This window comes from Impatiens glandulifera, chromosome 8 (assembly GCF_907164915.1).
Source record: "Impatiens glandulifera chromosome 8, dImpGla2.1, whole genome shotgun sequence".
Classification (NCBI taxonomy): domain Eukaryota; kingdom Viridiplantae; phylum Streptophyta; class Magnoliopsida; order Ericales; family Balsaminaceae; genus Impatiens; species Impatiens glandulifera.
In genome coordinates, this window is record NC_061869.1 from 9,947,380 (window position 1) to 9,958,101 (window position 10,722).

The window sequence follows — 10,722 nt, forward strand, 5'->3', positions numbered from 1 at the left end:
AAAATTGAAAAATTTAAAGGGCCTTTTGAACCTTTCTTCCTTTTCCCAAAACAATTTAATCGGGCAGTGATCAGATATACCCAGATTCAAAACATGAAGTTGACTTCTCGGAAATTGGTTAATCCAGTTCTCATTTACCAGACATTTGTCAATTCTACTTTTTCTAATTTGTTCATTCCCTCTCGTAGAAGACCAAGTGAAGAAGTTCCCAGAATTGGTAGGCTCGATACAACCCATATCTCTGATGCAGTCATTAAATTCAATCATATCCCGAGTAATTTCAGATTCTGGGCTACGATCAGATTCGTTTCTAGTTACGTTGTAATCACCGAGGACAGCCCAAGATTTATCAATACCGATCCAGTTTCTAAGACAATTCCAGAGGAGTCTTCTTTCCGTGCTTGAGTTGCTACCATAGATAATAGCAAGATTAAACACGATTCTTGTGATTCTGTCTTTGACCTCCACCAGGATTGCTTGATCATTCGAAAAAAGAGTCATCACCTCAGCAACTTTGTTATCCCAAATAACCCAGATTCTGCCCGTTTTGTCATTTGAGTTATGAATGATTTCCCAGCTACTATCAATACACAGTTTGCTAACCTTCTCAACGTTCCGACTTTTGACATTTGTCTCAAGAATACCCATAATAGTGATCTTCTGATTCTCAATGATCCTCCTGATTTCTTTACATTTTAGAGGGTCATTGAGTCCCCTTATGTTCCATGTCACTATATTCATGAATGAATATAAGTGTTGGGTTCCTGACTTTCCAGACTGTCCTGGACCTCTTCATCAGAAATCATAAGCATCACTTGCCTCACTATCCTCAATGGCTACAGTTTGATTACATGGAATACTATTGCCATTGAGTGAGGGTTGCCTCATGTAGATCTCATCTTCTCCCGTGATAGATTTAGTAGCTTCTGGATTCAGGATCTTTCTGCTTTGTCTTCGATTTTCATCTTGTTCTACTTTAGTAGATCTTTTCTGACTTTGAACCTCTTCACTACTAGATTCATGTTTGTTATCGGTTTTTATTCGCCCTACTTCAGAATTAAGGCTCACTGCCTTATTCAAGACCAAATTGTCTTCTTCTGCACTTGATCTTTTGATTTCACAAAAGCCAAGATTTCCCAGTCCATTTTCAAGAGCTTCTTTATTACTTATTCCAAGATTCTCCTGTTCATCATCTTGAAAGGTGGCTCTGAGCCCAAGGGTCAGGTCATTTCGAACTTTGATGACATTGTTTTTTAGGTTCCTGCTTGCATTCTTAAAACTGTGAAGAGTAGACTCACGACCTATTGGAGTGCCTTCAGATCCAATTTTGCTTGTTTCATATGGGCCAAGTATTCCCCGTCCCATAGATCTTTGAATTTCAGAAACTTTGGAACTAGGACATGTAGTTACATCAAGACCAGTTCTTTGATCAGTATTGGGATCAGTGGAGTTAGGACCAACAATAGTATCATCCACAATAATAGGACTTGTGCCAGTATTAGGACCAATATAGCCGGGATCAGCAATGGTTGCACATTTTTCATCAGGACCTGTAGTAGCAAGTCCGGTAGCTTGAGTAGTTTCATGATCAACAAGTCCAAGACCAGACTTAATATGGTCAATATGGCTAGGAACAGTAGCTTTATGAGAAACTCTAGGACCGGTGTGTCTATGTCCAGCTTTATCAGGACCGATACCCTGACCAGGACTGACATTTTGAATAGGACCTATTCTTGAGAAAACAGAATCCCTAGGACCGGTGCCCTGAACATGACCAATATGATCAACGTTAGTAGGGCCAGCTTGTACCCTTACCCACTTCATTCTTTTTCCTATCTTCTTCCTTACCCTTATCTGTTCTTGCTTTTGGTTGCCCATCTTATCATCCTTAGTGCGTTCATTGCTGTTAAGTTCAGACATGTTCACATTTCTCTCAACCTGAGCCTGGTTAGAGTCATTGATATCGCTTACTTGAGTGTTGTTATTGGCCTTCGATTTTATATTATTATTGACTGGACATTTATTCGTAGCGTGTGTGAAAGTGCTACACCATATACATCGATTTGGTTTCCATTCGTATTGTACTCCAATGTTAAATAAATTTCTCAGTCTATCTTTAAGTTCAAGCTTGATTGGAAGAGAGCTACTTGGATGGATTTCGACACTAACTCTGGCCACAGATGCACGCTCATAACCTTCCATTGCTGGGTCAAACATAAGTGGTTTGCCTATAATGCTTGAAATATAGGCCAGGCCCATCGGGTTGCACATGTGTGGTGGAACATTCTTGAGATTTACCCAGATTTGTTTAAGTTCAGGCAGTCTATGATTAATATTAAGTTCCTCGCTCCACTTGTACAACTTGAATCTTTTTCCCCTGATAAAAGTATATTCGCTCTCTATGATCGACTTTATTTCGCTTCCATTCCTGAAGGATAGAAAGTAGAATCCGTGATCATTGATTGTGATCCTCTCTAGACCAAAGGATTCCCACTGACCCATCAACGTTCTTTTAACCTCAGCAAATGGTGCTTTCATGTTGCCCATAAAATGACCAACTATGACAAACTCCCATGCCTTGACACATTTTTCTTCAATTTCGGGTGGGAGCTCAAATCGGTGAGGATGATCAAGTGTAATTACCTTTGGGAATAAGGTGTCTATCTGGAATTTTCCCTTTTCTGGATCGCTCATGGCATTTCCATTCCACACCTTTCCTTCTTGCCAAGTTTTATTTGGGTTGCTCATGATAGTGTACACCTTTGTTTTATTACATTTCGAAATTTCCTTCATGGCGTCAACCGTCCACTTGATCACTTCATCATATTGGTTTTTGTTGAAGAGATTCCAATTCTTTAGATAGTGAGTTTTGAACTGAGCATTCAACTGATCATTTCTTTCTTGGGGCATCGTAATCTCTTGTTTATTAATTTGGAAAAATAGCTTCTTCATCTGGTTTCTCAGTCCTGCCAAATTTGCTATTTCGTTTTTCCTCATTGACCACGTTGGACCAGCAGTAAGATCCTTGTTATCAGCCTGATTATTTTCTTTGCCAGGAATTGCAGTAGTAGGAGGAGCTGAGGAGGTGACTATTTCAGGGATGCTATCTTTCCTGACTTGTTTGTTCTTTTCGGCCCATCTAACCCTTATATTTCCCACAAAACCGTTGCCTTCAATTGTTCCGATCTTCTTTAGAATATCCCCTTTAGTGCTCTTCTCTTGTGTATCAGTTTTCCTCTTTTGAATACTATCAATTGGCATTTCAGGATCCAGATTAACAAGTGGAGAAAACGCACCCAAGTTCAATATCTCAGGGTTAGTCTCGGGTGTCACAGTTTCCTTGGGATTTACTTCAGCATTCTTCTTAGAACTTGAGTTATTTGCCTTCATGTTTTTCCTTTCTTTGATTTTCGATTCATTCTTACCCTTCTTAGCTGTTTTAGAATTATTCGATCTAGTTTCTTGATCGATCTTTTCAATTTCAGCACTTGTTTTGGAAGAATTATGCCTCTTTGCTTTTGGTTTGATCTTTGTTGCCGATATCTTCTTCATGGATTTATGATATTCGAGGTCGCATATTATTGTTTCATCATAGTCAGTGCTATCGTCTGATTCCAAATCAACATCTATGCTTTGGTTCTTTTGATTCGACCGGTGGCTCATAGCTTTGTTAGTAGATTTATTATCTTGGCGATTAGGACCGGTAGAAGGTGGATATGTGATGTCAGGACCGGCATTTAAAGAGATAGGACCGGCATTAGAAGAGTTAGGACTGACATTAGAAGATCTAGGACTGGCATTAGAAGAGCTAGGACCAGCATTTGAAGAGCTATGACCGACGTTTGAAGAGCTAGGACCGGCATTTGAAGAGATATGATCAATGCCATGAGTAGTTTTAGTGTATCCAGGACCGGCGTGTTCAGGATCAATGACTTGAATATTCATGTTATCCACCCTTGTTAGACCCAACTTTTTTGCAACCAAATTATCTTTTTCAGACTCAGCCAAGCGAAAACCGTTGGCTAACCCCATATTAGACCCGGCCAAGCGAAAACCGTTGGCTAACCCCTCATCAGACCCGGCCAAGCGATAACCGTTGGCTAATTCTTCTAGTTTCATACATTCTTCACCTCTTATACCCTGACTTAAATTCTGACCCAACTTATTTGTAGCTTCCATGAGATCCATACCCAGACCCAGATTGTCATTCATGATGTCATCAATCAACGAATCAATATAATTTCCAGTCAAGCTTTCACCATTGGCTATACCAATCAAGTTCAGTTCATCATCCTTTATATCTGTATTATTAGGCTTTTCTAATTTAGCTGAATTTATTTCCATTAATAGCTCTAACTCAGATCCAATTTTTTCAGTGTTTCCAGATTCTGTTAGACTATGTCCTTTAATAGTTTCAGCTAGATGTGCAGGCTGTTTAGAAGATCCTGCAATTTTAGCCTCAGTTTCAAAATTCTGGGCGCATTTAGTGTCTTCTGTCCAACCTTTTTCAAGCCTAGTACATAGTCTGGATATCTGACTTTCCATTTGATCCTTAGCAGGACAGGTAGACTTAGCATTCTAATCATTAATGGAACCCGAGACTTTTAGATTTGCAAGATTTCTCATTGTAGAACAAGACTCTGAAATTATATCCTTCTTTGGACCTAATGGACTCTGAGCAGCTGATATCTCCAACCCTGTAGAGGCAATTTTAAAATGATCTATTTTGCCCAGTTTAGCATCCTCTTTAGTAGGACCGGTAAAATTTGTTTTCTGATCTTTCTCTGCACCTGAATTACCCAAACTGTCATGTTTTCCTGCTTCTGAAACTGACCCCGACCTTGTAATATTCTTTGAACCTATTAATTCTCGATCAACAGTCTTATTCATACTTACCTCAATAGGAACACCAGTACCAACTTCAGTAAGATCATTTAAAACAGACATAAATCTCAGCATAATGTTTTCACCCGATTCAGAAACAGACCCCAATTTTGAGTTTTTAATAGGACCCAATAAACCTGTACAATTTATGTCATTTTCCTGCATTATCTTAGAGCCTTTTTGACAGATTATCTCCAACATTGGGACTGAATTTTCAGCACAAGCGACCCGATTATCATCAATTTTAACAAGACAAGATTTCAAATCCAATTTCCCAACAGAATGACCGGTCAGGTCTAGGGTACCAACCAGAGACTCTAACGGTCCATTCTGTGCAGCAAGTCCAGTAACAACAGAATTTTCTGGAATTAAAGTCCTATCATTTCTATATGCAGTACTGTCTTTTCCTATCAATTCAATCCTATCATTTCTATTATGAACATGCATATTGTTACAGTATGAATCCCCAATAGAACTATTCTCATGTAATTCATCAGCATGTGGAAAAGAACTCATACCCGATGATGTATTTGGCATAGAATCAATAGGCGCATCTTCTCCGTTGTTTAGGACTTCATCCATGATTTCTGGCTTCTGCTTCCTGGGATTGTTAAGAGATTTGCGAGTTCGTCTATCAGACCTAGCCTTGTTGCTTGTCGACGGCCCCTTCAGCACCTTCTTAGGATCATCAGGGCGGACTTGAAGGACGCCCCTTGCCCGAGTAACTACACTGGACGGGCGCGTACCAGTCATTGGAAAGATCAAGCGCAGACTGCCTAATCTTCAAAGGAGCCACAGAGGTTGGAATTCTGCAGCAAAGGGTGGGCGCAAACAGCACGATTGGAAACCAATCGCACCGGAACAGGGGCTTGAAAATAATTGCTCAAACAAGAAAGGGTTTAAGCAATTTTGGAACAGTCTGTAGCTACGAAAGCTTCCTCCAGACCGAACACTTGATTCAAACGGCGATAAAGAAGTTCAATGGAGACCTGTGGTTTGATGTCCCGACCGAGGTCCGAACTAACCTGTAAACGAAAAGTGAGAAGAGGAGGGCGACCGACGCCTATTTGACGTCAAGTCTCTGCAGAAGGGGGTTTGACGAAATGTTCCGGTAAACGGTAAGAGAAGATGACCGCGACCGTTCCTTGCACAACAGAACACGTTCCAGAGGGCGCACGACAACCGATCGAAGGTGCTGGAGGATGGCGGCTGACTTCCAATGTAGAAGCGCGGTTGCGGCAAGAATCCGTGTCGTTTGTGTTGTTCGTGCCGATCGTGCCGAACGTGCCGATCGTGCCGATTGTGCCGATCGTGCCGAAAACGACCTAAATATCCGATCTAGAAACTATAATCGTGATTTCTCCCAATTCCTCCGTTCAAATTGAAATTCATTCGGTCAGATTGTAGGGGGGAAAGAGACACCTACTGGAGAAATTTGAGATCATTCCGACGTCAAAAGCTCCGGCGGCGTTGATGTGCCGGTCGTGCCCGATGTGAGAAAAAAATCTCCAGAGAATATTTTTCTCTCTAAGTGCGTTTAATCCATATCTATCTGATTAAGCAACTTTGAAATGGACTTAAATGTTTGTGGCATCTACTATATTTTTAGATGCACTCTAGTCTAACATTCGATTTTGATTTCTCATCTCACTCGAGAGAAATGTGAGTTATGGAGCGCGTCTATCGAGTAACGAAAACATCTTTATAGAGTGGGTCGATTTTTAACGTTACATTTTTTAAATCTAATTCATCACTCATTTATAAACTTACATGTCAATATGTCCATCGAGAATTAGTTTAATAGACTCAACTTTTTTGTGCTCGGAGGTGAAACAACCCTAAAACCAAACCATGAAAAAACACATAAATCAGGATATACATAGTTTATTATTTTTCAATGTAAACTTCTTCATTGAAAGGATTATTAATTGAACATAAATTACAACTTCATCATCTTCTTTACAAAGTTGGAATACTCTGTTCATTCCTAAAAAGATTAGTAGGATCAACCGCCATCTTCACCTTCACCAATCGATCAAAATTCTTCTTCCCAAAATACTTATACCCATAAACTTTCCCTTCATTATAGCTGTTCTTCCCAAATGAATTAGTCCCAATATCAATATCCCTATAATTCAAAAACGAAGATCTAGGGTTGCTCGAAACATAAGGAGTCATGAATCTATACAATTCCCTCGTATTATTCACATTCATCTCTTCTATATCAACTCCTTCATCCTTCCAATTCGAAGAATACTGAATCTTAAACAAATTCCCAGCCCGATGAGGAAATGGAGTCGCCCATTCCTTTATCTCATCCATCTTCCCACCATATGGATTGAAAGCCAAACCTATTTTCTCCAATTTCATCATCTTCTTCCAAAGCAATTCCAGTCCCGCCTTTGGAATCGGTTTTTGAACGTAATCCGATTTCCGTTTCAAGAAATCAATTGATTTCGGTATCCTATTCAGAAGTTGGTTGGGCAAATTGATATTCATTTCCATCCATTGAAGAACGGATTGGAGCCAACTCATTTCTATACAGTCTGATTTTTTCAAACCTAATTCCGGGAATTTTGATGTCATTAAGGTTACAAGATTCTCGGCGTTTCCTAAATATAAAGCGACGAATGATGCTTTAACCGTCGGTAATATTTTAGGGTTATTCGATACAACCGGTTGAAGGAGGAGTCGAATGAATAAATTATTATCGATTTTTGGAGCGATTAGTTGCCATTTGTAAACGACATCTGTGGCGTTCTGTTCAAGTGTTTTTTCAACGCGGAAATAAGTTACGACGGTCGGAACCGTCACTAAACTGAGCTTATAACCTAGTAAAACGCCGAAACTACCTCCGCCGCCGCCTCTAATCGCCCAAAATAGCTCTTCACCCATGGCTGCCCTGTCGAGAATACTTCCATTCGCGTTCACAATCTTTGCGTCCACCACATTGTCGACCGACAACCCGTATTTCCTCAACATGTTTCCGTACCCTCCGCCGCTAATATGTCCTCCGACGCCCAACGTGGTACAAACCCCCGCCGGAAAACCCAGACCAGGGTTTTCTCCTATCTTGTAATACAATTCTCCCGTTGTCGCACCTACCTGAGCCCAGGCGGTTTTTGCGGTGGCGTTTACTGTTATCGATCTGAGATTGAACATATCAAGAACGATGAAGGGGATGCTGCCGCTGGAGACATACGATAGACCATCGTAGTCATGACCGCCGCTTCGGATCTTGAGCTGGATGTTTCCGATTGTTTTCACGCAAACGACGGCGGCCTGGACTTCGGTTTCCGTTCGTGGGGTGACGATGATTGACGGCTTTGATGTCGTCGGACGTTCGTAACGTCGGTTTCTGACGTAATCATGGAGGATTTTTGTGAATGATGGATTCTGAGCGGAGAAGACGATGGATGAGGCATTGGGAAGTTTTTTGTTCGTTAAGCATTGAAGAAATGTATCGTGAAGGGAAGCTGATGAGAGAGAGAGTAGTGAGAGAATGAGGAAGAACAAGTAAGTTAATTTCTTCATGTTTTATTATAGATGACGATGATGATGATGTGAAGAAGGTTTATTTATATCATCAATGGCGAAATCATTTCTTACTCTTATGGTAAAAAATCTTGAAGAAGAATAGCAAATAAATCCCTTAACTTATATATAAGGATCAAATAAGCTTTTCATATTTTAAAAGTCATGGAATAAGCCCTTAATTTAATTTCTTGAAAATTGTAATAAAATTATATTTAATTAGACAATATATTTTTTATTTTTTTCATTTCTTTTACTCATGATTCAAGCTCTTTTTATTTACTTAAACTACAAAAAAATTATTTATTTATTTATTTGAGTAAATAATTTATAATAAGATATTATAAAATTGTGACTACAAAAGTATTTTATTTAATAAATCAAAGATGGTAAATTATATTCTTATTAATTGTATGTTTTAATTGTGCTAATATTTTTAAAAAATACCTTGTAAAAGTATAAAAATATATATTTTGTGACTGAAAAAAAGAATTTGAGTTAATTTTAAAAGTTAAAAGAACTAAAATGAACCGAATCCAAATAAAATATCAAAATGAATGTTTGATTTAAGTTTAAGCCAAAAAACAAAGTTTATTTTTGTTGATATTTTAATTTAATATCCAATATTTAAGGAAGATGATTCACATAATCCCTTGCAATAATAAAAAAGGAAAAGAAATATATATAAGAATTATTGTAATATTTCCTTTCATAATAAACAACAACTTTAATTCATTATTATTATTTTCTTTTATTATAATGTAAAAGCATCTCTATCCATTATAAAATTATAGTTATCGGGTAACTTTTTTATATAATAATAAAAAAATTAATATAAGATAAAGTCTTTAAAATATTATATATTATTACTTAATTAAATAAATTAAATAAATTTTTTTATTTAATAACATATATGATAATATGTTATAATATTTTAATAATAATTTTTATAAAAATATTTTATATTTAATTTTTCTAATATATTTTTATATAAAATTGTTATTTTATTTTTAAGTTTTTATATTTTAATTAATTTATTGTAATTTTATTATTAATATATAATATTTAAAATTAATTATATAAAAATGATTATATTATTATTCATTATTATTAAAATTTTATTTTAAATATTTTTTGATATTATTTAAATAATTGAAATAATTTCTTTTAATAAATAAATTAAAAAATTATTATTATTTTAATTATAAAAAAATTCTAATATAATTATAAAATAAAAAATATATATAACCTTATAATTATAATTATAATTATAATTATAATTATAATTATGGGAGAGAAAATGTATACATGTGAATTATATTATTTTTTTAAAAAGGAATGAACTCATTAACCAATATTTTAACTTATTTTATTTTATTTGAAAAAATATAATATTACAGTAAAGCCTTAGTTCTCTTAATTTTTATCTCTTAAAATCACTTGTCAATTAACTTTAATTTTTAATCTTACAATAATAATGTTTTTGTTATGTCATGAAATAGATTTTGGAAAGTATATATTGTATAGATTTTGAAAGAATGTTAGAAATGAGTTATCTTAATATTGAGCCTATTTTAACATATGTATTTTAATTTAGTTTTATAATATATTTACTGAGATAATTGTAATTTTATTTTCATATATTTATTTATTTATAAGAAACATAACATAATTATTTATTTCACAGAATAAGATAATTCAAGTGAAAATTTTCTAATTTAAAATATTCTAAATTTAGTCATATTAACTTATTTTTAATTTAATATAAAATACTGTTTTTATGAGTTTTATTACTATATATTAATTATTTAAATTATTAAACATTTTCTCTTTTTGAGAAAATAAAAATTAGTGTAAATATTAGAGTAGTAATAACTGATAAATTAAGGAGAAAAAAAATCTTACTAAGTTTTATACTTTTAATACTTGTTTAAAAATTATAAACACTTTCTTTTTTTAAAAATAAAATAGTATAATTTTTCTTCTTATCCTTTCTCTCTTTCACACATAATTGATATATATATATATACCCATTTTTTTTCATTCGCAAATCTCTAAACTTATGAAGTCTTGTTTCTGTGGTGAAATAATTCGTTAACATACCTCGTTAACATACCACTGAGCCATTTTTTATTAACATAATGACATCGAGCCCCGTTTTTAGTTAAATACGACAATGACTTTATTGATAAAGTAAGCTGGCCCTATCCTCCAAAAAAAAGAAAACCATATTTTCGTGAGTCTTACCATTTTCTCAATTGTTAGATTTCCCATATATATATATATATTATAAAAATATATATA

The 10,722-nt window shown here is 35.4% G+C and overlaps 1 pseudogene; it reads right to left on the reverse strand.

Annotated features, from left to right (window-relative positions):
• Positions 1-6,834: 6,834 nt before the first annotated feature.
• On the reverse strand, positions 6,835-8,431 carry LOC124912468 (annotated as a pseudogene).
• Between the last annotated feature and the right edge of the window lie 2,291 nt (positions 8,432-10,722).